Source organism: Eubalaena glacialis, chromosome 1 (assembly GCF_028564815.1).
Source record: "Eubalaena glacialis isolate mEubGla1 chromosome 1, mEubGla1.1.hap2.+ XY, whole genome shotgun sequence".
Taxonomy (NCBI): Eukaryota; Metazoa; Chordata; class Mammalia; order Artiodactyla; family Balaenidae; genus Eubalaena; species Eubalaena glacialis.
In genome coordinates, this window is record NC_083716.1 from 82,221,192 (window position 1) to 82,248,861 (window position 27,670).

Sequence of the window (27,670 nt, forward strand, 5' to 3'; positions counted from 1 at the left end):
CTCAGGCAACTTCCTCAGGATCCTGCCCTGATAGCATCTCTCCCTGGACAAGTCACCACAAGTTTGTTATTCTCTTCCCAATCTGAGTTGCCACAGATTGAAACACTCTATGAACCGATGACTTCCACAGGTAGGTACCAGCCCTGATGTCCTCCTGGCAGTCTGGATTCTTACATCTATCTATTTATGTGTCTCTTCTACATCTCCCCATGGATGTTTCATAAGCATATGAAAATTAAAATATCTAAAACAAACCCTCCCCTGCCAACCTTCCCTTCTTCCCAGTCTCAGTATATCTCCCCTTGCTGGCTGCCCTCCAGCCATGTTGGCCTCCTTGTTCTTTCCTGAACAAGCCGTTCACACTCCTGCCGCAGGACATCTGCAATTTTCTTTCCTTCTGCCCAGAACATCCTTCTTCCCTAGCTACCTGGCCCCTCCCTCAAGTCCTCCAGGCCTTTACGCATCTGCTCCGTGAGGCTTTCCTTGAACTCCATCTAAAACTGATTTGATGACTCCCCCATCACCACCCCTGCCCCACACACCTTCCCTTTTCCTATTTTCCCTATAGTTTTTATCACTTACTTATATGCTATATATTTTATTACAGGCATGATGGGCGAGCTCGGTACCAAATTTCAATTCAGTGAGGCTGACAGAGGAAGCTTGTTAGAAGGTGTGATGCCTGCCCTTATTTGTAGAGGTGAGTAGCAGTCAGGCATACCAGCTCCCAATCTCCTCTGTGTAACCCTCAGCAAATTTCATAATCTTTAAGATCCTCAAGATCCATCTTCCATAAACTAGGCTTAAAAGGGATAATTGTTTAAAACTGCAATAGACACTCAAGAAACCTTAGTGCAATGGCAGCTGTTATTATTGTTTGCATCATTAGCTAATTTTATAGTAGCATGTGATTAGGGGATCCCTCCCTAAATAACTCAAGCCTACAATCCTCTAAGAAAGAAACTTACTGCTAATGTAAAAAAAAAAAAATTCTCTCTTTCCTTTGAAAACCAATTTCAATTTTTGTGCTAGTGCTATACTGTTTTGATGACTACAGCTTTGTAGTATAGTCTGAAGTCAGGGAGCCTGATTCCTCCAGAGTACTCCCTTACCCCTACTTATTTATTTACCTATTTATTATTAATATGAATCATGATTTCTGATTTTTTGGAATTGTTTATAATTCATTAGTGTACTTAATTATTTTGTGTTCAAGTTGTTTTTGATTTGACCAGTGGAAAACCTTCAAGCTATCTCCCTAGTCTTTGTAACATGCTCCATTATTTATTTATTTTGAGCACTTCCTTACTTGTGGCCTAACAAGATGTTCTAGGCTCATCTTGTGTATTTCCTGTGCCAGCTCTGGACTCAGCCATTTCTCCAAGGATTCCTTTTAGTGCAAAATGGTATTAAAGACCAAGATCTAGGTACTAGGTATACCAAGAGCGCTATTTTGTTTTAATTTAAGTATAGTTGATATACAATATTGTGTTAGGTTCTGATGTACAGCAAAGTGATTCAGATATATATATATATATATATATATATATATATATATATATATATATATATATGTACTTTTTCATATTCTTTTCCATTATGGTTTATTACAGGATAGAGGGCTATTTTTAATAGACTCATAAGATGGAAGATATCCTGAGAGTTTACTTAATTGAGCTGTTATATCATTAAATTATTTCAACTCAATTACTCTGAGTGTTCAGAAAAGACATAAAGCTTAGATTTAAAAATACTGAAACAAATAAATGTGTAGCTAATTTAGAAAAAAAAGAAAACCAATTTCAATTTTTAGTTCAAATTATAAATAAAGTAGGTAGTAAAATGAAGGCATCCTCATTTCTTAAACAATTGTTAGCTTCTACTTAAATAGAAGTCATTTCTTTTTCTGACTGGTTTTACTTTAGGTTCCAAGGCATGGCTTCATTAAATATGACTAGATGTTAAACATATCCTGAAACTGTTTCCTCTTACAATAAATTATAGAAATTGGTAGCTTTTTAAAACATCTATATTCAGTTGAGGTTTAGGTAGAGCTAGATGGTGGTAAGCATAAATAAAATGGAAAACAGCAATACAGCTTTTTGGTTTTCTTTCAACTATCACAGGGCCATAGTTTCTGAATGAACTTTGTTAGAGGTTTAAAAATGACACCAGACACTTGTTTCATTAATATTCAGTCTTGCAACGTAAAAATCTTATTTCTCTTATTTGCATATCTACTACTAATTAAATGAATTTGATAAAAATTAAGACCATGATAGATTAAACATGGCCACAAATTATTTCCTCCTCTTTCCCTCATGGGAGTGTATTTCCTCTCCTCCCTTGAATCCAGCCTGGCCTGTGGCTTGCCTAATATTCAGTCTTGCAACATGAAAATCTTACTTCTCTTATTTGCATATCTACTACGAATTAAATGAATTTGATAAAAATTAAGACGATGATAGATTAAACATGGTCACAAATTATTTCCTGCTCTTCCCATTGTGGGAGTGTATCTCCTCTCTTCCCTCGAATCTAGGCTGGCCTTGTGGCTTGCCTTGACCAAGAGGATGTGAAGGTCCTAACATGTGTAACTGCCAAGTTTGTTGCTTCTGCTCTTCCCCTCTTGGACTGGCTAGACTGTCATAAGAAACCAGGCTATCCTGCCAGATCAGCCAAGTGAAGGAGGGCTGAATCACCTGCAGACAGCCCCACCAGCTGCCACCCAGGCTAGTGAGACAATGTAGGGCCATGCGGCCTCTGCTGAACCTCCAGATTCATGAGTGACCCCAGGTGGGACCAGTCCAAGGTACAGAAATGTCATCAATAGATGGTTACTGCTTTAAGTCACTAAAATCTGGGGTGGTTGTACAGCAGCTGGTAACTGAGACAGCAGTTCTTAAAATAACTTAAATCACAAAAATATTTCCTAAAATAAGTCATTTTAATATAAAATTTCTCTTGTATCAAGTTTAGCCAAAGCCACATAAACAGAGAAGGGCCAAAATATGTATGCATGCTGCAGTGATAAGGCGAAAATTGCAACATTCAGGCAAATACACATGGCAATTGTTTTCACTTATCTTTTATTTTTCCCCAGAAAAAAGTTGGATTCATCATATCTTGGAAGATATTTAAAAGTTGAGAGACATTTCTCCAAAAGTGTATTATGAAACCAACTTCTACATTAGTTCTCGACTAACTGAAATCATGAAGTACCTTTTAGGTGCCTCATGTTGTACTTTGTGACTCATGAGACGCAGAATTCATACATACTTTTACACACTACATAATTAGGAAGCAAAAATGTCGAATTATTTAAGGGATAAATAATGTTAACTGCTAGGGCCTATAGGTCAAAATGGAAATGGAACAGATCTTCAAACGAATGAGAGAGGCCTGGGATTTGGAGGAGTGTGAGAAGGCTTTGGACAGGGCAAAGATGGCTGGAGAAGATGGTGACAAGGTGAAGGGCTTAAGAGATGAGTAGAAGCCACAACTGCCATGATATGTGAGGCGGACTCCACCCCATACAGAGGCTGTTAGATGGGTAGGCGGAGAGGAGGCTGATGGGCAAAAGGAAATTAGATTTATTGTTTAGAAAGAAGTCTTACTTTCTTCTCCTAATCTGCCACGATTCTATCTTTGTAGAGCGAAACATAGCTTTGACTATGTTTACATACGAATATAAGATTGTGTGTGTGCGTGTGCGTGTGTGTGTGTGTGTGTGTGTGTGAGAATGTAAGTATATGTGAGTGGGTGTGGGGACTTATTTAATTGCAAACATCTCAGAAGGCTTTAACTGATTGAATTCGGCCAATATTCCATTGGTTTCAGTGATGGAATTCTTTTATTGGTTCAAGCCCAGATGTTTTACTAAAAGGATATGAGATGGCTTACAGAACACACACAAAGAGGTGAGAAGAAAATATATGAATACATCAAGAAAAAATAAGAACAGGGAGTGCTAATAAGATTAGGCTGGGGGAATCATTTTTAAAAACAATAACGATTTATTTAACTAAATTTAACCTTCACCCTCACCTCAGTGCATGTTTGTAAAAACATCCTCAGTGTCAACTTCCTTGGAAGCCAGCGGCACCTCAGAACAAGCAGAACTCATGTTTCCTGCTTGAGCAGCTCTGATGGAGCCTAGAACATCTTGTCAAAATTCCAAACTTCCAGCTTTGAAAATTGGTAAACAATAGTAAGGAAAAAAGAAATACTTTTTTCCCTCAAATCCTAGGCAAAGCACTTCATGGTATTATTTTCAAGAGATTTCCAGTTGTTGTTTTAAAGGAGAATAGTTTTCTTAACTTCAGTTTCAACCTCTAAAATTCCTGGCCTAGGGAACATCCTTTTCCCTGACAGGAAGAAGACGGTTGTATGATGGAAAGTGACCTTGCAAGAGGCACCCGTATTCCTCCCAGCAGGCTGACTCTGCTCTACTACTGAATCATTGTGCTCTGCCCTTTGTGGACTGTTTCCCTTCCTTTTTTTGCGCTTCTGACTCAGAAACTAGCACATTTACTCCATGAATGACCATGGAGTGAAGTCCCACACAAAAAGACATCTCCCTGGACAGCTCTCCCATGTAAAGCAGCTCACACTCTCCCATTAAATATCAGGACAAAAAGCAAAGTCAACTGGCCTCCAGATGCCAAGCACCCACCAGCTAGCAGTGCGTAAGACAAATCGATCTCTTTAAAAATATTAGATTCCTGAATCATTACTGTAATCATCATACAGAATATTTCTATCATCCCAGAAAGTTCCCTTTTGCCCATCTGTAGTTAATTTCTTTCTTTTATCTTAACCCTTGGCAATCACCGACCTGTTTTCCATCATTTCAGTTTTGCTTTTTCTAGAATTTCATATAAATGGAATTATTTATTCTGTACTCTCTGGTGTCTGCCATCTTTCACTCGGCATGGTGCTTTGGGGATTCATCCACGTTGTTGCATGGATCAATAGTTTGTTCCTTTTTGTGGCTGAGTAGTATTCCTTTTTGGGATACGGCACAATTTGTTTATCTATTCACCAGTTGATGGATACTCCTTCCCTCAATCCAGGTTTTGGATGTAATAAATAAAAATGCTATGGAAATTCATGTAAAAAATAAAAATAAAAATATTAACTTACTGAAAAAAAAGACATTAAGTTTTTTGACATCACTTCCACTATTTTTCCCTGAGATGATTGGAACACACTCCCTTTTTTTACATTATAGTATTTAAAACAAGCCAAAAAAAGTATCTATACCTATATCTGTACCTATACCTAGATCTCCTCTGGCACGTGACTGTGGCTATCAGGGTATATAATATGCAACTGAGCTCTTCAGAATCACCCAGTGCCCTGGCATTATCCCTGAGTTGGCTAGTTCCCAGACTGGGTAGGGAAGCCCAGCATTCACCACCTTCATTCAATGTGAATCCTATAATATCTTCTGCACAAAGGAAATATCTTGCCTAAAAGTGAATGTGATTCAGCTCACCTGACAAGTTTTAAGAGCTACGTGATTGTTCTGTGGGAAGATGGCCACAGTTGGCTTGATTGGTACTGTTCTGGAAAAGAAAAGCTTTTGGATTTTTTTTCTCAGATAAGAAGGGCAATACAAGTACAAGTCTTGAACTCCTATTCATAGTCCCTGCAAGCACAGCAGCAAAGCCCAGTACATGCCTGTTTCCAAGTGCTTCTGAAGTGACAGGGAGCTTTCAAACAGCACTGGGCACTGCATTTTTTCAATGCCGATGCATGCTGGTGCCGCTGTGCTCTGTCAAATACATAATATTGAAAAGCCCAACTGGACACCTATTTGCTACAATGTTCTTGGCTGTTCTCCCCGCCATCATGTCCCAAGATAGAACCTGCTCAGAGCAGCAAGTCAATTCTTAGGTTCCTCCAGTAGTGAACATTAACAAAACTATTGAAATCTATGGAAACAGGTAGGGATAGTGAGAGGGGAATGCGGCAGCGGGCGTATAAAATCCCTCAGGAGCAACCTCAGAAAAGACATGACACGTTCCCCGCTTCAGTAGTGACTGAGACGAGGCTTCTACCTGAAAAACAAGTCGTACATGAAACCTATCCTTTCCGGGGCCCTACATGGATGGTCATTTTCAATCCTTTCCTAATAATACACAACTTTCTGAATAATATCTATTTTGTACACAGTGCTTTTCCAAGTGCACTGAGGACACTCTACAAACCTCCTGAGAGCAGAAAGACTGCCCAAGTGGTTAATTTTCAGTCTCTGTTCCCAGGGCACAAGAACTGGGAAAAGAAAGTTTAGGCTAGGCTTTGGCTTTCTCTCTCTCATTTTATTCCTCATGTCCAAACATCTATTTAACAGGTTTCTAATACCAAACTGACCACATCCAGCCATCCAAGAGCAGCGTTGAAAGACTGAAAACTTTCCCTGTGGAGGAACTTTTTTTTTTTTGTCACCCTAATATTAGTGTATTTCTTCCATTTATACACAATCCTCGGCTCTGCCGGAGCCTGACCCTGATCCACAGAGGTGGATCCTACAACTATAGATGGCATCAGAGTGAGAAATGAAAAGCACAAGGTTATCAGGGATGAGGATAGGGCTGAGAGAAGGGACCAAAAGCTGATTTCCAAAACGCAGGCATAGAGTACGATTAAAGAAAAAGTCCAGTCACATTGATGCTTTCCTGCAAAACTGTCACGGAATAAAACTCGCAACCCTCACCCCAATTCATTATTGAAAGCGGTTCTCTAAATTCCTGCTGGCAATTAAAGAAATAGGCAAACTAAAGAAGCTACATCCATGAGTAATTACTATTATTTTTAATTGACCGTGAGAAATACAGTTTTCACATGTGTTCTGATTAGTTTACTTCCATTTGTGGACTCTCAAAGGTGTGATCTCAAAGATACCTGGACAGGCATTTTTGTAATCCATCACGATTCTCTCCTAGGCAGGGTATTTTAGGAAGAATTTCTGAATTATCTATTACTTCAAACAAATCTGAGTGGCAGAGACAGAAGCATCGTGTTATGAACAGAGGCAGTTCAACTCTGGAAAATACTTCTCTGCTCTAGGTCAACCCACAGTGCCGGGTCTAAGCTGCAAAGAGTAGTGATACAAATACGCAAGAAGAAAGTGGTTGTATCTCCAGGACGAGGAGCAGAGGATATCTGAAAAATGGAAGCAAGGTCAAAGCTGCCTGGCAGAGCTCCAGCTTTGAACTATGTGTTTGGGACTTTGGTAAATGGCATTTGAAACATTTAAACACCTGTACCTATGGTTAGTTGTGTTTTGTTTTTTCTTTAAATAAAGTTGTTACCCCAACAGTAACATTATCACACTTTCCTTGAGGGATCTTGGATCTAGGGATTAGATTTAAGTTTTTAATTTTTTGTGGAAAATTCCTTTTTTCCAAAGAGATCATTACAAAGTGGCTATACCCATTACCTATGGTGATAGAGGACAAGAAAATAACAAAAGTTACTTTGTCATTTTATGAAAACGTGGCTAAAAATTCTGGTAAATAAAATAAATATGCCCTGGATGACTAATGATTGTAAATAGACTCAGGTACATCATTCTCAATATGTATACTTTAGAATGCTATACTGCAGTGTGATTTGTATGTGCGAAACATAGATATTAACTCAAATACATACTTAATTGCCCAGAAGTTAGTGTTTTGGGGGGAAAATCCTTGAAATAAACCCCAACAATAAACTATTTAAAAATATTTCTGCAGTAGCAGTTATTCCATACGAATATAAATGTGTTATATAAGTGTATTCACACATTTTTCAGCCAGACTAAACTTTCATGCAAAATTATATTAAAAGCAGAAAATCGGTTTCTGTGATTACTCAATGGAATATTTTAAGTAGATGCCAAGTTGCAGCCATTTTAGAAGGCAATTTCTTTACAAGTTACTTTATTACACTTTATTCTGTTTAAAGAAACAAAACATTAAGGACTCAATGTTGCCAATTCAATGCTGGGGATGTGAATTTTGTTGGCATCATCTGTTATGGAACTAACATCAGCAAGATCAGCAATTAATCTTGGAAACATTTCAAAAACAATAAACTGACATGGAGTTTCAAATCTATGATAGAAAGCAAAATCTGTAGCATTCTATATTAATCTTACAGTCATTAGGTTCAACGTCTGGTACGATACCCTAAAATAAATCCTTTATTCCCACAGCAATAACTGTGGCACACCCATGTCCCTGCATATAATGCAGTTGAAGCTGGTGTCATTCGTCTTTAGGACAGTATTAAAGTGGAGATGGAGTTACACAATGATATATCAACAAGTTTTAAATTCTTCTTCCTCTGCTTCCCTTCCTCCTCCTCCTCCTCTTCCTTCTCCTATTTCTTCTTGTTATATTACTTGGTGACTGGTTATGTCTTTAACTGCATATTATTTTTTAGCAGATATTTTAACCTATTCATTCTCAAAGCAGCTGTATTGAGTAGAGATTAAAAGTGCAGGGTTCAGAGCAGAATGCAGAGTTCAAATCCTTGTTCTATAACCTGTTGCCTAGCCTGTTGGCTTCGGGGCAGCTTATTTCCTAGACCACCAGTTCCTCATATGACATACATACCTACAATAATAAAGAATACCCTCCTTATGGGACTTCTGTGAAGATTAAACGTCTTGATATATAAAAAGCACTAGAGCTACCTATGGCACATGGAGAGAGAACAGGTTCTGTTAGCTGCTGTCATTTAGTGGAGAACATCATAACATTATGTTGGTTTAGTTCTCCTTGTCCTCCGGGCTCAAATCTCAAGGGGAGAGGTAGTAGAGATGGGGATCAGGAGGTCATTAATTTATTTGTCCACAGTGTTTACAGAAGGACTTCTTATTGCTGAAGGGTGTGACCAGCAAAACTTATGGCATATCCATGCATCTCCAAGGAAATCCTCCTGTGTGGCCTCAGCAGCTAAATTATTTCAGCATAACTGCTTTTCTGATGTATTTTGTTCGTGTAAATTACATCATAATGTTCACTTGTCAGCATTCATCTTAGGGGAGGCAGTTTTCTCTGGGTGGCACATTCCAAGGACAAAAAAAAAGCAGTAACTGAACAAAATTCAGTCCTCCAGAGGTAATGATCAATCAAATGAAGTACTATAGATGGTCAGAAAAAAGAAATGTGACAGCAACTTACGCCTCAAGCCCAAATGCCGTTTCATTTATTATTTATTATTTTTAGTCACTGCTTTTAGTTTATTCAAAAGTAATGAATCCATGTCTGGGAAAAAATTTGACAGTGACTTGTTTTGATAAAAACGTGCAAAACTCTTCCATGATTTTTAAATTGGCTTATCATTTTTAAAAAATAATAAAAGCAGGGAAAAATTGTCTTTCATTTAAAACTTGTCAGCTACAGGAAACATGCTGTTACAGCAGATAGTGCTGAATACGATTATTTGGCAGTATAGGAAACGGGCATGTGCAATGTGCTCTGGATACCCAATTTATGGACCAAGCAAATCAGCATCATCTATAATGTGGTGGTAGAAACTATTTGACTTTTGCTTTGAAAGAAGACCCATGTGGAGCCACTGGAGTTTGAGATCAGTCACAGTGATCTCAGCCAGGGTGACATCAGAGATGATAAACTCATGCTACATTGACTTCATAGTAAAGTTTTACGTTTCTGGGTCAGAGGACATATGTTCAGTGTGTTTTCTCCCCTAAAAAATAGGTAAATTAAAAGTATAATAATACTTTTCCCATTCTGACATAACCACCTTTTTGGAGCAAATACAAATGCACGGTATTTCAAATGACTATACCCTACAGAATAAAAAATATTTATTTTTATCTTAAATAATGGAAAATTTCCAACATACACAAGTGTAGAGATACTGTAATGAACTCCATTACCCAGCTTTAACAACTGCCAACATATGGCAATCTTATTTCATCTAAATCTCCACCTACTTCTCTCTATCTTGGATTGTTTTGAAGCAAATCCCAGATTTGCTTATATAACCACTTATACATAACCACTATACAGGTATCACACCTAAACAGTTAACAAAGATTCCCTGATGTTCACTAATGACATTTCCCTGATTATATCATAAATGTTATTTTATGGTTGGTTTGTTCAAATCAGGATCCACACACTGCATTTGTTTGGCCTTAGTTCTCTTTTAATATATGGGCCCTCCCCTTTTCCCCCTTTGCTGAAGATCCTGATTTATTTATCATGTATAAATTTCTCATCAGCTGTTTCTACTAATGGTTTTGACAGTGATTGGTGATCACTGCTCAAATTCATTATTTCACTTACAGGTTAAAAAGTAGTGACTCTAAGTTTGCCATTCTTCATAAGTTAACTGGAGTTCAAAAAGACAACATTTCTCTCATCAATTATGTGGTACAGCCCAAGATACAGTTTGCAAAGGAAAGGCAGAAAAAATTCTTTCCCTTTTTTTTTTTTTTTTTTTTTACCAGTTTTCAGAATATTAAGTCGAGTACCTAGCATTCCTTGAAAATTACCAATTTTTTGGCACGATCATCACAAATCCATAGACTTGTAACACATTTAATGTATTTCAATTATTTGTGAATACACTTTCTGATTTTCAAATTGTCCCATCTCTCACTAACGGAGGTCCGTTCAAGTTGAATCCAAGTCATTTTGACCTGACCCCAGTCATCTCTGGCTTCCTCACTCTCAGCACAACATACTCTAGGCTCATTCCGAACATTTCCCGTCCCAGATTTGGAGCTATAGCCATTTCTACAAGAGCGACTCTGTTCTTTAAATGGCAAATGATTTATAGAGACCAAAATCTGAATGCTTGAGATGCTCACTGCTATCAATATTAGGTTAGTTGCCTTTCATGAATAAAAGTTCTGCTTTGCGGAGCCAGAGGTAATAGTAATGTCACAAATAAAAATAACTAACAACTGACTAGTACCCTCTATGCTGTGTAAACATGTGGAAAGTCTGCAGGGTACAATGAATGGTTTCTGTCATTTGAAAAACTGCTTATAGGAAAATAAAATTTGGATTCACAACATCTCGAATCAAGTTCAGTATAGTTTAATACCTTATACGAAGAAGTCTAAGAGAGGAGATGCTTTATATCAAATTGAATTAAATGAAATAAGGTTTGTTAAGGACCTAGCAATGTCTGAAAGATCACAGATGCTTAAAAACAATTTACCTCCTTTCACCTTTCCCTACGCAAGGAAAATGTACTGGAGGCATACTTAAATTAATATTTGAGTTTAATTCTTGACTCAACCCAATTTCCTATTTAATCCTCATCTTCAACTTTACTTCATTTTTTATAACCTGTAAAAATACTGAATCACTATGCTGTACACCTGAAACTAATATAATATTATACGGCTTCCCTGGTGGTGCAGTGGTTAAGAAGCCGCCTGCCAATGCCGGGGACACGGGTTCGAGCCCTGGTCCAGGAAGATCCCACATGTTGCGGAGAACTAAGCCCGTGCGCCACAACCACTGAGCCTGCGCTCTAGAGCCCACGAGCCACAACTATTGAAGCCCACGCGCCTAGAGCCCGTGCTCTGCAACAAGAGAAGCCACCGCAATGAGAAGCCCGCGCACCGCAACGAAGAGTAGCCCCTGCTTGTTGCAACTAGAGAAAGCCCGTGCACAGCAACGAAGATCCAATACAGCCGAAAATAAATAAAATAGATAAAATTTTAAAAATATTATAAATAATTATACTTAAAAAAATTTAAAAATGAAATGAATGTACTTTGTGATAAAACTAAAGTACCTTTATGAGTACCTACAGAGGCTGGTAGCAAAACAAGAATTTATTGCTAGTCTCTAACGTAAGACTGTATACCTTGAAAATGACTAAACAACAATAATAATAATGAAGTATTTCTTGGATGCTTACTATATGTTGGGCATATATATCTACAAATAGCTACTTGCCCACTGTTAATAGAACTGTTTGCCTCAATTCTCTCCAATTGTTCCTAAGTCTCTAAGACAGCTGAAGAAACCTGTGGAGTCCTCATTTTAGTTCTCAGCATCCTTTCTGCTCTTGGAGCCTCTTCCTAGCCTGCACAGCTTGGGGAGCTGTCCAGCTGCTGGAGCTGTCTCCACTTTGTCTCATGTCTGATTGAGGTAGTTGGTCCTACGGTTTGAAATTAGAGGCCACAGCAAGGTAACTTAAACAGGTGGAGAACTCAGGGAACAGAAGAATTTGGTCCACAGGATTAAATGACCAGGAAAACAGAAGATGAAAGGATAAGATGCCGTAAAATCTTAACTGAATAAAATGGCATGTAGACAATAGAGACATCTGGAGGGAAAATAGCACTTCTAAGAATGTAAGCAACGTTCAAATGACATTTGTTCCTCTTTTTGGATAAATTTAGCCCAATTAATCAAACATAATGAGATATTAATTGTGATTATGTGATATGTTTTAAAAAACTTCATCTGAATCACTGAATTTCATCTGTATGTGGGTAGAGGGCGGACCAAGTACAAATTTAGGGAAGAAGGGCCTCTGCTCAAGCAAGCTGTGTCCCATGGCTGTATCACTGAGCATTTTCTAGAGATTCTTCTGAGTTAGAAGTGACATTTACAGGTTGCTAAACAACTGTGTTTGAACCTAATTGTTTACATTTGCTCTTTATAGTCTAGAACCACAATCCTCATAAAGCAGTTTAATAGACATTTAAAAATGTAAAACACAAGCACAAATGGCTAATTACTGGTTAATTTTTTTCCAGTTCTGGACCATCATTTTTGCCAAATCATTGAGGCCAGCAGTAAGGATTTTCAAGTGTTTTTTGAGGAAACAATCCTAATGGCTATTTATTATAGATCATAAATGACTGGCAAAAGATGCATTTGAATCTAAACCAAAATTAAAATGTTTTCAATTATCTAAATGCTGCCAGATATTTAAAAAGGGAAGATCTGTACGAGAAAGCATTATAGTTTCTATACACATTCACATTCACTACACTCTAAGCCACCCTCCCCTTCTCCCCACTCTTATTCTCGCTCACATGCAAGAATGCATACAGATAGCAAAATAGTAATGGCATATACAAACTAACTGTGACAGAGAATCAATCGTTGAATTCTTCAATTATGAGTAAGTCACTAACTCAGATCTTCCTTAATCTCAATCTTAGGTTAACTGAAGTTGAAAACAAAACTATATCCAATAAGGCTAAATGTACTACAATAGCCAGTATCACTTGCAGTATAATACCTTTTGCCTTGTTCATCTCTTCCACATTGATATCCTCAGACCTGCTATGTTCTCATGCTGTACCCACTGTCTGAGTGATCTCAGTATCAGACCCATGGATTTGGCTGACATCTATATACTGATAGCTCCCACATCTCTATTTTTAGCCTCTGTGTTTCTCTTAACAGATGTATACATTCAGCTACTCACTGGCTCTCTCCAACTGATGATCCACAGTCATATACGGCTCAAAATATTAAAGTACATTTATCAACACCATCCTTCCCCAATGTTTTCCCTCCTTTTTTTCTCTCACTCAAAGAATGGCATTATTGTTGTCCAACCACCTAAGCTTAAAAACTTCGTTATATTTTCCACATTCCTTATCCTCCTCTGCATTCAGCTGACTTGACTACCAAGTACTATAAACATGACCTCATTAACATTGCTCAAATCCACTCCTTCATTCTCCCCACCCCTGCCATGCTACTGCCTTAGTACAGGCTTTTATCAATCCTTCTTCAGACTATTGCAACAGAGTCCTAAATTACTTCTCCTTAAGCCAGTCTTTCCTAATGCCCACGTGAGCATCCATACTACTGTGAAGTTTATCCTTCTACCAGGGGAATCTTTCAATTGCTCCTGCCACAGTCAGAACCACAGCCAACTTCTATTGCTACCATCTCAGCACCCGTGGCTCGCTCATGCAACCTAAATTTGCAGTTTCCAGAAAACTGTGCTCTTATCATCAGTTTCTCTGAATGGACTGTTCTCTCTACAAGAATGCCCACTCTCTCCTTACTGGCCTAATGTGTACTTGGTCTTCAAGATTCAGATAAACATCAAGATTCAGAGGAACTTTAAGACTCAGATACAGTGATATTTCTTTCAAGAAGCCTTTCCTGTCCCACCTGTGAGTTAGAAGTCCTGCCTCTGTCTTCTCATGGTCTCCTTACAAATTTCTATTTCAATATTGCACGAAATATAATAGCTGTATTGCTTGTTCTGCTTCCTCTATTAAACTATGAAGGTAGCGACTATGTGTCTTTGATTCTGCATTTCCATGTCTAAAACACTGTTTCTCAAAATTCTTGGTCTCAGCTCCTCTTTACACTATTAAAATTACTGAGGACACGAAAGACCATTTGTTTATGGGGCTATACATAACAGTATTTACCATATTTGAAGTTTGATAATTTAAAAATAATAACAAGCCAATCACATGCTAACACAGATAACATATTTTTGTTGAAAAGTGGTTGTATTTTCTAAAACAAAAACTTAATAAGAGTAGTACTGTTTTATATTTTTGCAGATTGCATTAATGTCTGGCTTTACAGAAGACAGGTTCTTGTTTCTGTTTCTGAATTTGTTAATGAGATATATATTAATAGTTTTGGTTGATATACATGAAGAAAATCAGGGTTCATACAGATTACATAGTTAGAAGGAGAATATTATTTTAATACTTTTTTTTCAGATAATTGTGATATTTTACTTTGAAAATACACCCAAACGCAACAGTAGTAGTTTCTTAAATATGAAATGCAATGTGAAATCTAAAACCATACTTTTCATACAATGCTATATTAAAATCCATTGTATTTTGAATGAATCTTTTACCAATGCATAATTCTGTACCATCTTGCATTTTTAAAAAAAACATTGGTTCATTGACTTATGTAGATCTTCCAGATTTCAACACGTTTTTTGCAATACAAAATAGTCACATTAATTAATATCACCGGTCTCATTACACCTGTCTCAAACTTTTAAAATATTATAAAGCTGTCAAACTCATGTGGTGGATATAATTTTTTGAAAATTTTAATTTTTACTTGAAAGGTTAAAATTTACCATTGTCAACAAGTACTGTCAACTATTTTTCTTTAACTCACAGCTCATTTCATTCATTTTAAAGAAAATATCTTTAAAAAATATTTTAAAGAAAATATTCAAGTCTGAATAACCAGAATTTGTCTGTTAGTTGTTCTTTCAAATACAAATGGTGTTCCATGAAAAAAGTGGTTTGTTCAGCTTGCGTCTGAAACAAGCACATGTGGTTTTTTTTTAAGCCAAACATCATGCTTCAGTATGAGACAGAAATTTATGCATATTTCACACTGTGCACAGAGAATATTAAAATGATGTGTCCTCAAGGATAGAGATTTAACAAAATAGTTGGCTTTTATTTTTTAACTGCTTCATCTCAAACATTCTTAAGTGAAATCTGCGTGGGCAAGGGGTAGTGAAGACTACAATGACTAGTAGTTTTGTATCCCTAACTTGATTCTTGCTAAGGAACCAGCAGTTTTATTTACTATTGTTTTTACACCATCAGTGCAAATGTCAACAGAGTATCATCTTAATATTTTAAAGAGTTCTGACCTGGTGTACTCCCTTCTGGAATAGTCTTGAAAAAAAAACAAAAAACAAAAAACATCTCAACAGACCACACTTGGAGAATTGCTGATCTAGACGACACCTTAAACACGATGAGTACTCAAAACACTCCAAATGAAGAACTGAATGAATGAACCTGTGTTGGTTTTATCTATAGCAGTGATAGTCCTTTTGGTGGCTCAAAGGATACAAATAAGTGTGTAAGCATGCATGCATGTATGTGTGTGTGTGTGTGCATGTGTGTACAACGGAGACCTGCCTGCTTGATGAAAGATAGACCCCTGAGTCAAAATTAGAATGAAAAACAGACTTTGTGCCAAAATTTCCATTCTGATTTGGGAATATCCTAAAGGGAAAGGATTAAGTTATTCCATTAATTGCAATACCATCAGCTACAAGGGAATAAAACATTTCTGCTTCATTTTCTATAAAAACTTGTCAATGTACTCTATTTTAATTATTTTGAAAAAATCATCTACATAACACATAACCAAACTACTATCGTGAACTTACAAAACAGGGGACAAAGATTGAAAGATCTAAAAGACTCATTCAACCAAACTGAGTCAGGAATATAGACAGATGGACGTGGTGTTTGCTAGGAGATTTAGTTTTCTCCCCTCATCACTGTACCTACATTACCTCGTTTACCAGCGAGTTGGCCACAACATGCGTATATCCTAATGTTGCATAAATCAGAAACTCAGGATTTCTGCCAGGACCCCTAAGGTCGCAATCTCTTCTATCCTAATCTCATTCAAATGGTCTGTAACCCTGACCACCAATTTAGCTTCTCTCAGTGGGGAGTGACATGAGTGTGTGTATGTTCAGAAAGAGGCAAGCTGTTTCCTCCACTTAGACAGGAAACCTTTATCAAAAAAAGGCAGAGAGGCGGTTAACTCTAATTCTGCTGACGTTGTGTGAAAAGGAAGTAGGTTATGTAGATGAACTTGGTTGGGTCATCTATCCCCTTTTTAAGAAAGGTATCTTTTTTCTTGTACTCTTCCAAAGTGACAAGTGTAATCCTGGAGAAGTTCAGTAAGGAAACTTCGAAGGCAGCAAGAATTCCTGACAAAATAGTGCGTTAAGTATATTAGGTGCAGCGTGTTTGAGGTGCCCTTGTCCCAGGATTTTCAAATTGTGCAGATAGAAACTAAACAGATGTGAGGTGTGATTAGCCGTCCACTCTAGGAGCACACATGTGGAGAGCTTGTCTGTCAGTGAAGCAGGTTTGCAAATATACAGCCTGGGAGACTCACCAATGGCCTTAATGAAGCATGAACAATTCAGTGCTGAAAGCAAATGGTGAGGTTGGTTTTTTTTTTTTTTCTTCTCTTTTCTCCCCCCTTCTGTAATACTTCTCTCACGTACTCTTAAAAAAGTCATTTGACCCTTTCTGATCTGTGGAGGCAGAGTGCCCAATTAAATTACTTCCATTATACAAGCACATACAGCCAGATACTTTTTATAGCACACGATTCCAAACCTACAATAAGCATCAAGGAGAAGTAGTACAAGAGCTTTTAAAAATTTAATAGAGACTTTTAAACAATTGGTAATACCAAAAAAAGGTCAGAGAGAGTGTCTCCCTGTCGAGGGCTCAATTGGCAAAGAAATTATGAAACTGACATTTTTGAAATGAGAGAAGATTTTAATATTCATTCTTTTGGCGTCAGGGCCAGGCTCCTCAGAATAACAATGATATCCAAACAGAAGATGAAGACCTTCCAGGAAGAATTACCTTCAAAACAGGCTATACCTCTTCACTTGAGATTCATACTAGTACATGATAATAACTTACATACACAGAGAGGTGTCCATGTGCTAAGTACATTGTTAGTGCTATATTTGGATTTTACCATTTGATCTTCACAGTAACTCTGTGACGTAGGTACTGTTATTATACTTATCATACAGGTGCCAAAACTGTGGCTTAGAGTTTAACTAATGCATGTAAAGTGATTGGGGTAGTGAGTGGTGGAGCCAATATCCAAACCCAGGGTTGCTAACTCTCTAGAGGCGACACTCTTAACTACTGTTCTGGTAGCCTTCCAGAACATCTACAATTCTCTACTGCATCATTATTAATTCAGATGATAAATATCTAATAAGCACTGCTATCTGTTAGGCACTGTGAGATGCTGACATCATAATAGTAAATAAATCATTCTTATTTATTCACAAACACACAGTTTCATCAGCGCATCATTTCTTGGAGTTGGTTCCATAAGGCATTTATTGTCGTGTCTGTTTTCACAGAGGAAAACTAAAATAGAGACTGTACAGGATTTTACGCTCAATGGAAAATAGAATTACTGCCCGTTGACTTCAGGCAAGTCTTTTGTCCACTAAATATCACCATATGTCTTGTAGATAATCAGAAAGGTAATTGTTGAGGCCATAAAGGTGAGTTCTATCCCCCCAAACCTGGTAAACCACCTGGTAAACCTCTCTAGATACAGGAGTTACATTAATACTTTATACTTTGAAGTCTATGGTAGTCATATTTTTAAAAAGGTAAATCAAAATCAGTCAAAATATAATAGAAAAAACTAAATGTCCAACAAATGGGGTCTAGTTTAGTAATATAGGGCACATGAACTCCATGGGTATTATGAATTTACCATTTATTTTTATTTTTATTTTTTTTGGCCACGCCCTGTGGCCTGCGGGAATCCTAGTTCCCCCACCAGGGATTGAAGCCAGGCCCTCGGCAGTGAAAGCGCTGAATCCTAACCACTAGACCACCAGGGAACTAATTTACCATTATTTTTTATTCAAAAGTTCAGTGCCAAGATGAACATTATTTATAATACACAGATAAAACATATAACCACTCACAATGTACCAAAATTACATATTAATATAAGTAAATCTAGACAAAAAAATTAGAAGAGCTAATATGCTATTTCAGGAGTTAGCAAACTTCCATTAAAGGACCTGAGAGTTTCTATTCTATCTGTGCAAACGGATGATCATGGCTGTGTTCCAATAAAACTTCATTTAAAAAAGTCAGTGGGCTTCCCTGGTGGCGCAGTGGTTGAGAATCTGCCTGCCAATGCAGGGGACATGGGTTCGAGCCCTGGTCTGGGAAGATCCCACATGCCGTGGAGCAACTGGGCCTGTGAGCCACGATTACTGAGCCTGTGCGTCTGGAGCCTGTGCTCCGCAACAAGAGAGGCCGCGATAGTGAGAGGCCCGCGCACCGCGATGAAGAGTGGTCCCCGCTCGCCACAACTGGAGAAAGCCCTCGCACAGAAACGAAGACCCAACACAGCCATAAATAAATAAATAAAATAATCTGTTTAAAAAAAAAAAAAACAGTCAGTGGGGCACATTTTACTTGAGGGCCCTGGTTTGCTGACTCCTGTGTCAGACTATGGGGGTATGGAAAAGTTTAATAAATTTTAAAAAGGGGAAAACGTGCACATCTCAAGAATCAGACTATACTGTTCCTCATTTGAATTCAAGCCAGCAACCATTTTTATTTTAACCCACTTCACCTTTCCTCCCTTGAAATAGTTTGTAAATTCCAGGCTGGATTTTAGGGCAAGGAGTCTTTCTAACGTATTTAGCCAGACAGCAGAACTCTCATTATTGTTGGGTAAATAATTCAAAATTCATGATCTGACCCTCAATCAGCCAATCAACAAGCATTCACAGACTGGTTACAAAGTGTTTTGCCTTTTCTAAGCACAGTAGCACTCTTGTAAGAGTTTCCCTGTTGTCAAGAAGCTTAAAACCTAATAGATGAGGTAATTATATCACCTTAATTTATGCAGTGAGACATTTGGCATGAAAAGTATGACCATCCATAGAAACAACTGGCGTGTCTAGTAACAAGAAACAAAAAAGCACAGCAGAGGGTGGAATTATTCTAGTATATAAAAACATATATACTCTTGTATATCTGCATCCATTTTAAGTAAACATATATTCAATTTTAGTTTATATATGTATATTTCTACCTAATATGTGTATTCATTGAATTTATAATATTTTGAAAACAGATTATCAATAATTTATTGACTTTAGGTTCTTACTTAATATTCATTTTCCAAGCTTCAATTTAACTGTTACAATGGTAGAAAAACGGCCCAATCACTTGGTAAAGTATACTAGCATTATACCACAAAAGCAAAGAAAATATAGTGCCATTATTCTCCAGACAATGATAAAGCTAGCACTTTTCTAATAGCAAAATTATTTTCAAAAAATCATTTCCTAGGTAACTTCCAAAGTGCACAGTATGTTGAGGAAGGCAATTAAGTTAGAGAGGGAAGCAGCAGCCAGATCAACGAAGATGCTACCCTTAAACGCTCGGCTTACACTTACAGGTGATGGGAAGAGTGCCATAGGGAGCATGAGCTGTAGAAGAACACTGCTGGGGAGGGAGCGATGAGGGGTTATTAGGCAAGATTAAATGAGAGAATAAGTGACTGGCTGCTTTAGTAATCAGCTCCAGAGGTGACAAGGGCCTGAAATAAGGCCCTGGTATAAGAATGCAGAAAATTTAGGAATATTTACATGGTAAAATCATCAGGTCTCGGTAAGTGATCGCATGTGGGAGATAAGAGAAAAAAAGGGGAAGCAACTAGAATTTCTAGCTTAGATGATTTGGTGAAAAGCTGAAATACGGCATGCCGAAAGAAGATTAAGGTGCTCTATTTGAGATATGTTTAAAACATCCATGTGGAGAAAATGCCAGATTGGTGAACCATTATTATAAACTATTCTAACATCAGCATTTATTAAATGTGTTCTTTGCACCAGAAACTGTGCTAAGCACTTGACTGTACAAGTTCATTGAATCCGCACGATAGCGCTACTGGTATACACATTCTACAAGTAAGGGACCTGAAGTCTAGTGAGGTTAAGTAACTTCCCAAAGCACACACAATTAAATAAATGGCAAAGCCTGGACTTCAACCCATTAATTCATACTTCTCAAATTGACTCTTAACCACTATAATATCTTGGGATAATAAAACATCTCAATCTGAAGAACACTCCAAAAAATTACTGTTTTTTCTCAGTGCTAGCCCCACAGGTGCACTGTTTGGGCTTTGCCATGTGTCCCATCAACAAATGACTTGAGAAAGAGAATCACACTTACTACACTCCACTAGGAGCTCAGGACATGCTTCTGTTAATTGGGGAGGTTTATAAAGACTGGAATGTACTCATGCCCTCCTAAGCCAACATTCTTGCCAAGCTGACCACTGTTCCAGCATCTACAACATGGCCAACAAAGGCAAGGCTTCTGGCTTTGGCCAATATTGATTTGGACACAGACAAAGGGTAGATTCGTAAGTTTTCGACTATATTTGAAAGTAACAGAGATTGTACAGCTTGGCTTTAGTGACTATCAACTCAGGGCCCAAACATACTCGTTCATAAAATGGAGTTTGTTTCCTGATTTTTTTGTAGTGAAAGTCCCCGGATTTTCGGCAAGCTCCACGATTTGGCACTCAACCAAGCTGGGGCTGTAAAGATGCAAAACGCTACTAGTCTACACCTTGGGGCCTCATATTTAAGTTCTAGACAGCAGGGGCTCAGTGGTGAGAAGAGGAGGGGCCACAAAAGAGCTGTATTAGCCCTGGGTCAGTCACCCTGACCACAGTAATTTCCAATCTAGTTCTAGAAACATTTCATACAAAGGACGGGGATCATATTTAATCACTTGACATCCCACACAGGATTAGTGTAGTGAGATACAGCATATAAAGCACCAAACACTGTGTCTGGCACAAACAACTTGTTCAATATCTGTTAGCTATTATTATTGTAAGTTGTGGTAATATAGTTTAGTAATAACATTAGGGGAGCTTAATAAACATTTGCCCAACTGTTGAACTTGCCGGTCCTTGTGACCCATTATGCACTTTAAAGATAAAGTTGAAAATATCAAGTCCAAAAGAAGTAAAAAAATCTAATTCTGTTTATGTCATTGCTGTCAAAGATAATATAAACTATTGATCTTTCAAAGAAAAATATTGACAAGGCATTAAAATTTAAAAAATAAAAGCTGTAATTCAATTATACTTTAGAAAACTATCCTCATAATAAAGTACCTCTAGAAATTACTTGGGCCCTGTTTTATGCTTACTGAAGGGAACTGTTTCCTGTGTTTGGTATTTCTGGTAAATAACTGAGTGATGATGCCTTGTGTATGGCTACATAAATTGAAGTAATGGCCTCTTTCTCATGAAAGCAGATTTAGATAGCACTGACATTGCAACTCAGCAATATTTTTCACATTACACAGAGGGAATTAAGAGATAGAAAGCAGAGGGTATTGAGTGAATTCATAAGTCTCCATCGATTCCAAGTGCTCATCTAGGTTCTCTCTCTCTCTCTCTATATCTCTCTCAATAAGGAACTATCAAGCTTTAATCAAAAAAATTACTACAGTGATGACACAATCAACCAAACCTAGTTTGAATTTTATTTCCCTTTTAACATTTTATAATCTCTTAAGTGATATCTGCTCTATTTCTACCCTGGAATGTACTTAAGAAATGCACGTAAAAGAAATGTGGGACTCAATACGGCACAATTGTGTTTATGAATTGTGTTCTTAAAAAAAATGCATAGCTTTTCCAGGCTTATAATTCCCTTGAATGATCATCATAAATGCAACTCTTGCATATGTTGGTTTAGCTCTAAATGAAATGTATTATTTGTACATTAAAGTTATCTTTAATAGCTTAAATATTGAAGATTCTTAACTCCAGTATACTTGCATTGCAGACGAGGCATTTGTACTACTCAGTGTGCTTAATGAGCAGTAACTCAATGAGTGAAAACGAAGATGAAAATAAGGTAACTGACTTGACCAAAGTCACAAACAGGAATAACTACAAGACTAGAATCTACATCTTCAGATTTTGTTATTTGTGTCCTTTTTACTATTAAACTGCGAGAGGAAAGATTTTTCAGTTGGTAAAAATAATACTTAAATTGGGGAGGGGGCAGATAGCAATAATATCTGTTTGTGCAGCTAACTAGGTACATGTGAGTGGTTAGGCCCACATGGCCAAGGGGCGCTAAGAGATGTGTCCCATGGGTTCTTTTTGTTTTCTTAGCTATCAAGTCAACCTGACTGAACCAAAGGCATATTTCACAAGAGTGGAAGAAAATTGGTTTCAGTCAATCCTTTTAGCATTTTCCAGGTGACTACATCTTTATAAATCGCCTGGCAAAATCAAGTGGTTAAACTGCTTCACAGACTTTGGCTGGAACATTAAAGAAATTGAACAATTTATGCAGGAGAAGATCAAATAAGTTGCATTGTTTCTAAATGCTTATCCCTTGAACCAAAAGCTGAATGTGAATTGGGTAAATAATTATTTTTTTCATTTTCTTCTAGGATTTCATCGTCTGGAATACCTTTCCCTACCTTTTTGTTGAGGGTACAAATTTTACCCATTTTCAAGGTTCTTCTTAAAAATACCTCACTGTCCTGGAAATCTCCCACATCAACTCCTTTCCCTTCCCTCACCTTCTGCAACATTTACTTTTTCATGCTACAATTTAATATTTTTTTGGCCTTGTTTGCATTTTTCTCCAATTGTTTCGCAGGTGCATATAACACAAATGAGTGCGTATAATCTCCTACCAGATTATACAACACTTCTTTTGTATTTCCCATACTGTACAAAGAGAACACAATGATTATTCCATGATGAATTTTCAATGTAGGAATCATTTCAATGAAATGTTCTTTATTTGAACTAATATATAAAAGATTTTTCTCATTCTTTTTAATCTGTTACGAGGGTACTTTTTCTGACCTTCATTAAAATATAAACTCCCATTCTGAGTTACTTTCAGTTGGAAACTTTGTACCGCCTGTTAATGAAATGCATTTATATCGTTCATGGGTTACACATTATTGTGTTTTAGAAGCCCTGAAACCATTAATGATTACTCAATAAAATGCCATTCTTAATGTTTAATGCCAGGCCTATCATTTAAATGTGGTTCTTCCCACTTGATCATGAAATCTCTGGGATTATGAACTTAGTAGAGCTATCTGAGCTGGGGGGAATGGTAGTCCTACCGTAAGGTGAGTTGGAGAAGGACATTCCTTTCTTACCTATTACTAACCTCATCTTCTGTATTCAGCATTCTCTTTGAAGAGAATTTCACTCACCGAATTATACAGGGAGTCTTTCATAGTATCTGTTCTAAGAACTGAAACACACTGGGTTTTCTGAGAAATAGATGTCCTTACACAGCATGGAGTTTGGGCTTCTGACATATTCCCAGTTCTTCAAAACAGTGCTCCTTTAATTGGATCACCTGAATAAAATTATCATTATTTAAAATTTCACAATATATAATTCCCATATTATAATAATTGCTGGAGCTCCTTCCTTAAATAAATATATATTCTTCTCAAATCTATTTCAGTTGAGTGTAAATAAAACAAAAATAAAATTTAAAAATGCATACTGCCTCTCAACACAATCACTCCCTGCCATAGATATCTCAAGAAGGAAATTTAATTCACATTGAAAAAAGTGCATTCGAAAAAACCTAAGGGGATGGCACCTGTCTTTATTTTCATTATATTCAAGGAGATGACCACTTTGATGTAAGGATCAAATACAACACTCATGATTTCCAACGTGAATTTCATAAGACGTTGTTTCCTCTTTAAATCATGCCTGTTCATGAACTTTTATATAGTAAAAGCTCTAGAGAATCAAGTAAGAGAAAATCTAAAAAAGAAAAACACTCAAATTTCCCATATCTCTACAGACAAAACCCTTGAAGACTTGGGAGTAAGCATTTGGAAACACCAGGCATATTTAAAACATCACACTGAGCTCTTTGTTCACTTGGTAACTATTTGCAACATGGAAAAGTCCCAATTTTTGCCCTGAGAAAACTGGAGCCAAGTGGCATTAGAAAATTACTGTTTCATTTTAATAATCCAAGCTTAATTTGTAATATAACTTTTATTCTATCTTAAACTGTTTTTTGGATTGGGTGCTCCTCTGTCTCTGAATAAATGACAAGATCATGAATTGCCAGTGGCTCTATGAAACCCGATATGAATAACATAAGCAAAGAAAATAGGGCAAAGTTTCCAGTTTTAGCAAAATACATGCTCATGTTCTATACATTCCGGATCATCTTCACTGAAACAATAAGCATTACCTCAAATCGCTACTACAACATGGTTCATTAGTCTGCAGGTTGGATACACAGCCTGTCAAATCCCTTCCCCTGAACCATAATAAGGAGAGTAATGACACAGCTATAACACAGTTTGCAAGCCTTCGCCTTGCTTCCAAAACTTAATGCTATCATAGGTCTCCTGTGTATGTATTTTTAGTGCCTAGTTCCTAGTTCAGTGTTTAAAAATCTTGCTGATCCTGGAGTTGGAACAAAGCTTTAGGAAGCAATCAACTGCTCTTGCCATGACAGGTGCCAAACACACACACAATGTCCTTTTATTTGTGGGAACACACACAGATCTATTCTGCATGTGCTCAGGGTCCCTACTAACACCACCTCTTTCCCACAGGCAGCAGGAAGGATGTGGTTTGAAGGACACGGTTGCTTCATCCGAGCGTTCAGCTCTTCAAAGACCTCTTGTTTTACACAGAATTGCGGAACGACTACATAAATTTAAGAAGATACAACTAGGCCATGCCTGAAATCCCACTTTTATTTAACTAAAATTGGCATTCAAGTAGATCATGCAATATTTTTCCCCTTACCTTCAATGGACACATGTTGAAAGTGTGCTCATAATCAAAAGACATTTCCGTGAGCTGGTGACCCAGTAATTCCTTATGTCTACAGGTCAGCTGCAACAATACAGGACTAAAATCGCCAGATGAAATGGTCAGAATTACCCAGTGGCTCGCTAAAATCAGCTTACTTTGAGTCTAATCCAAGGATAAATGTATAGAAAGCTCCAAGCAGTGGAAACTATAAACAATGTACATCTGCCCCCGAAAGAGTAATACTGGCAAGTCTGTCACTGCCAGGAAAACAAATATTTGCTAAATTCTAGGGCATTATCTTGATTTTCCCTGAATGCAAACGAGGGCTAAATAATCACAAGCTACTGTTGAATGGAAATATGGTTTAGTGGAAAAATGTAACATGCAGTACAAGGGAATAATTCCATCCCTCCAAACAACTATAAACTCAGAACAAGCAATCCATCAAACCTGATTATCCCGCATTCCCGGAGCTCACCCACTTCATCATTTCACTTCCGAAACCCTCGAACTCTAACTATGAACCTCTAATCCACAGCCCCGTGCTCTTTATATTTTCTCCATTTTCCTGGAGTCATCCACCTTTTCCAGTGTGTTAATCTACAGATGATGTCTTTTTTGAAGTCTAGCACCTTGCATTTCCCTGGAGCCCTAACTAACCCAGTATTTCTAAGCTCCTAAGAAATATGTAGGTTTTTCTACTCTGCAGGTTAAGTCTTTTTTGTGACTTAAACTTACCTTAGAAAAAAGATGTATTGTTAGTTACCAATTGCTTCTTCAGCTTTGCATACAAAGTCTAGTCTCCTTTACGATTCCCCTGCAAAATTATGGGCTCATGAGAATCTATAGTTTGAGAAAACAGCTTTGGCAACAAGACAGGGAAATTGCGGCTGGTGGTTACTCCTGAATTACTGGAAGTTGATTCTTGTGTTTTCTCCAGACACTTCTCTTTTTTCCTAACTAGTTTTACTATGTGTGATAGATAAAGTCACTTAGAACTACTGAAGTAGACATCAAAAGAAAGAAAAATGGAAATAGGATGAAAATATTTTATTGGTAACACCAAACTAAAAATAGCCCCTTCTGAGAAAGCATACACAACTCCATCCACCAGGTGGAATGTTACTCCCACCCCAGGGTACTAAATAAGTGTCTATGTTTCCTTCCCCAAGTAGAAACAAATAGCTCTGGACCAATTGCCTGTGCCCTGGTCCTGCAGAAATCCATATCTGGCTCTTCGAAGATGCCAGGAAAATTTCACCTTGTGTCATGTTCCATGCTGAGAGATTTGTGTAGCTCTTGTGTAAACCTTGGTCTCTAAGACACATTCCAAACTGAATTTATTTCAAATTCCAAACTGAGTTTATTCCATTCCGCTCACTTAAAATTCCAATTGTGATTGGAAAATATACAGTTCATTTACCTTCTGCGCAGCGTTCAATGAACCACTTGCCATGTTTCAACCTTGTAAGCTGCATTTCAATCCTGAGTGTGTCTGTATATCAGTTGATTAAAGCTTTGCCATTATTTGACAGGAACATTATAACATGCACTGTTATCTTTCTCGGCATTTTTTGATACCATTTGTATACCATTATTTGCAAAACAATATGGTGGTTGCTACTCTTTCCCTTACACCTATAACATTTACTTGTCAGTATGCAAAATCATGCTTCTCATGAAGTGGAAATAAATGTAGAAAAATCCACTTCCCTGTCCTATTGTAACTATGTCACTCTAGACACTGACACGGCATAAAATGAGCTTGCTTGAAAAACCGCTGGAGTTAAACACAAATTACTACCATTTAGCCAGAGCAGGACAAGTCATTTCAGGACACTGCCTCAAGGAATGTCAATTTCAGAGGCGGAAGGATAAAACTCAAGTCACGCAGCGGGTTCTTTGTTCAGTGTTGGTGAATTTCCTGGACAACATTTAAGCCAGAAGTGACAGGTAGCATAAAAGAGTAAACCACACTTTGAGAAAGCAAAAGCTATAAGCATCCCCAACCTCACATTTCTGCCACACAAGGACTTTACCGCATAGGTCACTGCTCGTATCTGAAGAAATGTCACTTCAATCCCTAAATCCCTAACCAACTGATAATAATCAACAACCACATTTAATTTACTCTTTAGTAACATAACTATGATAAATATGTGTGTCTGTTCCTTCTTAAATTCTGTATTAGCGTTTTCCAATGATGATGGAATTGTCTGGTAAGAAAAATATTTCTATTTCTGTCAAAGAAATGGCCCTAACTCCCTTCTGTGATACTGAAATGTCCAGCAAGGCTCCCG

At 37.4% G+C, this 27,670-nt stretch overlaps 1 protein-coding gene across 4 annotated transcripts in view; it reads right to left on the bottom strand.

Moving 5' to 3' along the window:
• The window catches only part of CHRM3 (cholinergic receptor muscarinic 3), a 526,832-nt gene that overhangs the window by 170,981 nt on the left and 328,181 nt on the right, over positions 1-27,670 (bottom strand). The window contains exon 1 of one of the 4 annotated variants that reach the window (XM_061198271.1): positions 26,109-26,181. The exons of the other annotated variants lie outside the window; for them this stretch is intronic. The gene's annotated coding sequence lies outside the window, so the exon portion shown is untranslated. Of the gene's footprint in view, positions 1-26,108; positions 26,182-27,670 lie in introns of those variants that run through there. 4 annotated transcript variants of the gene reach the window in all.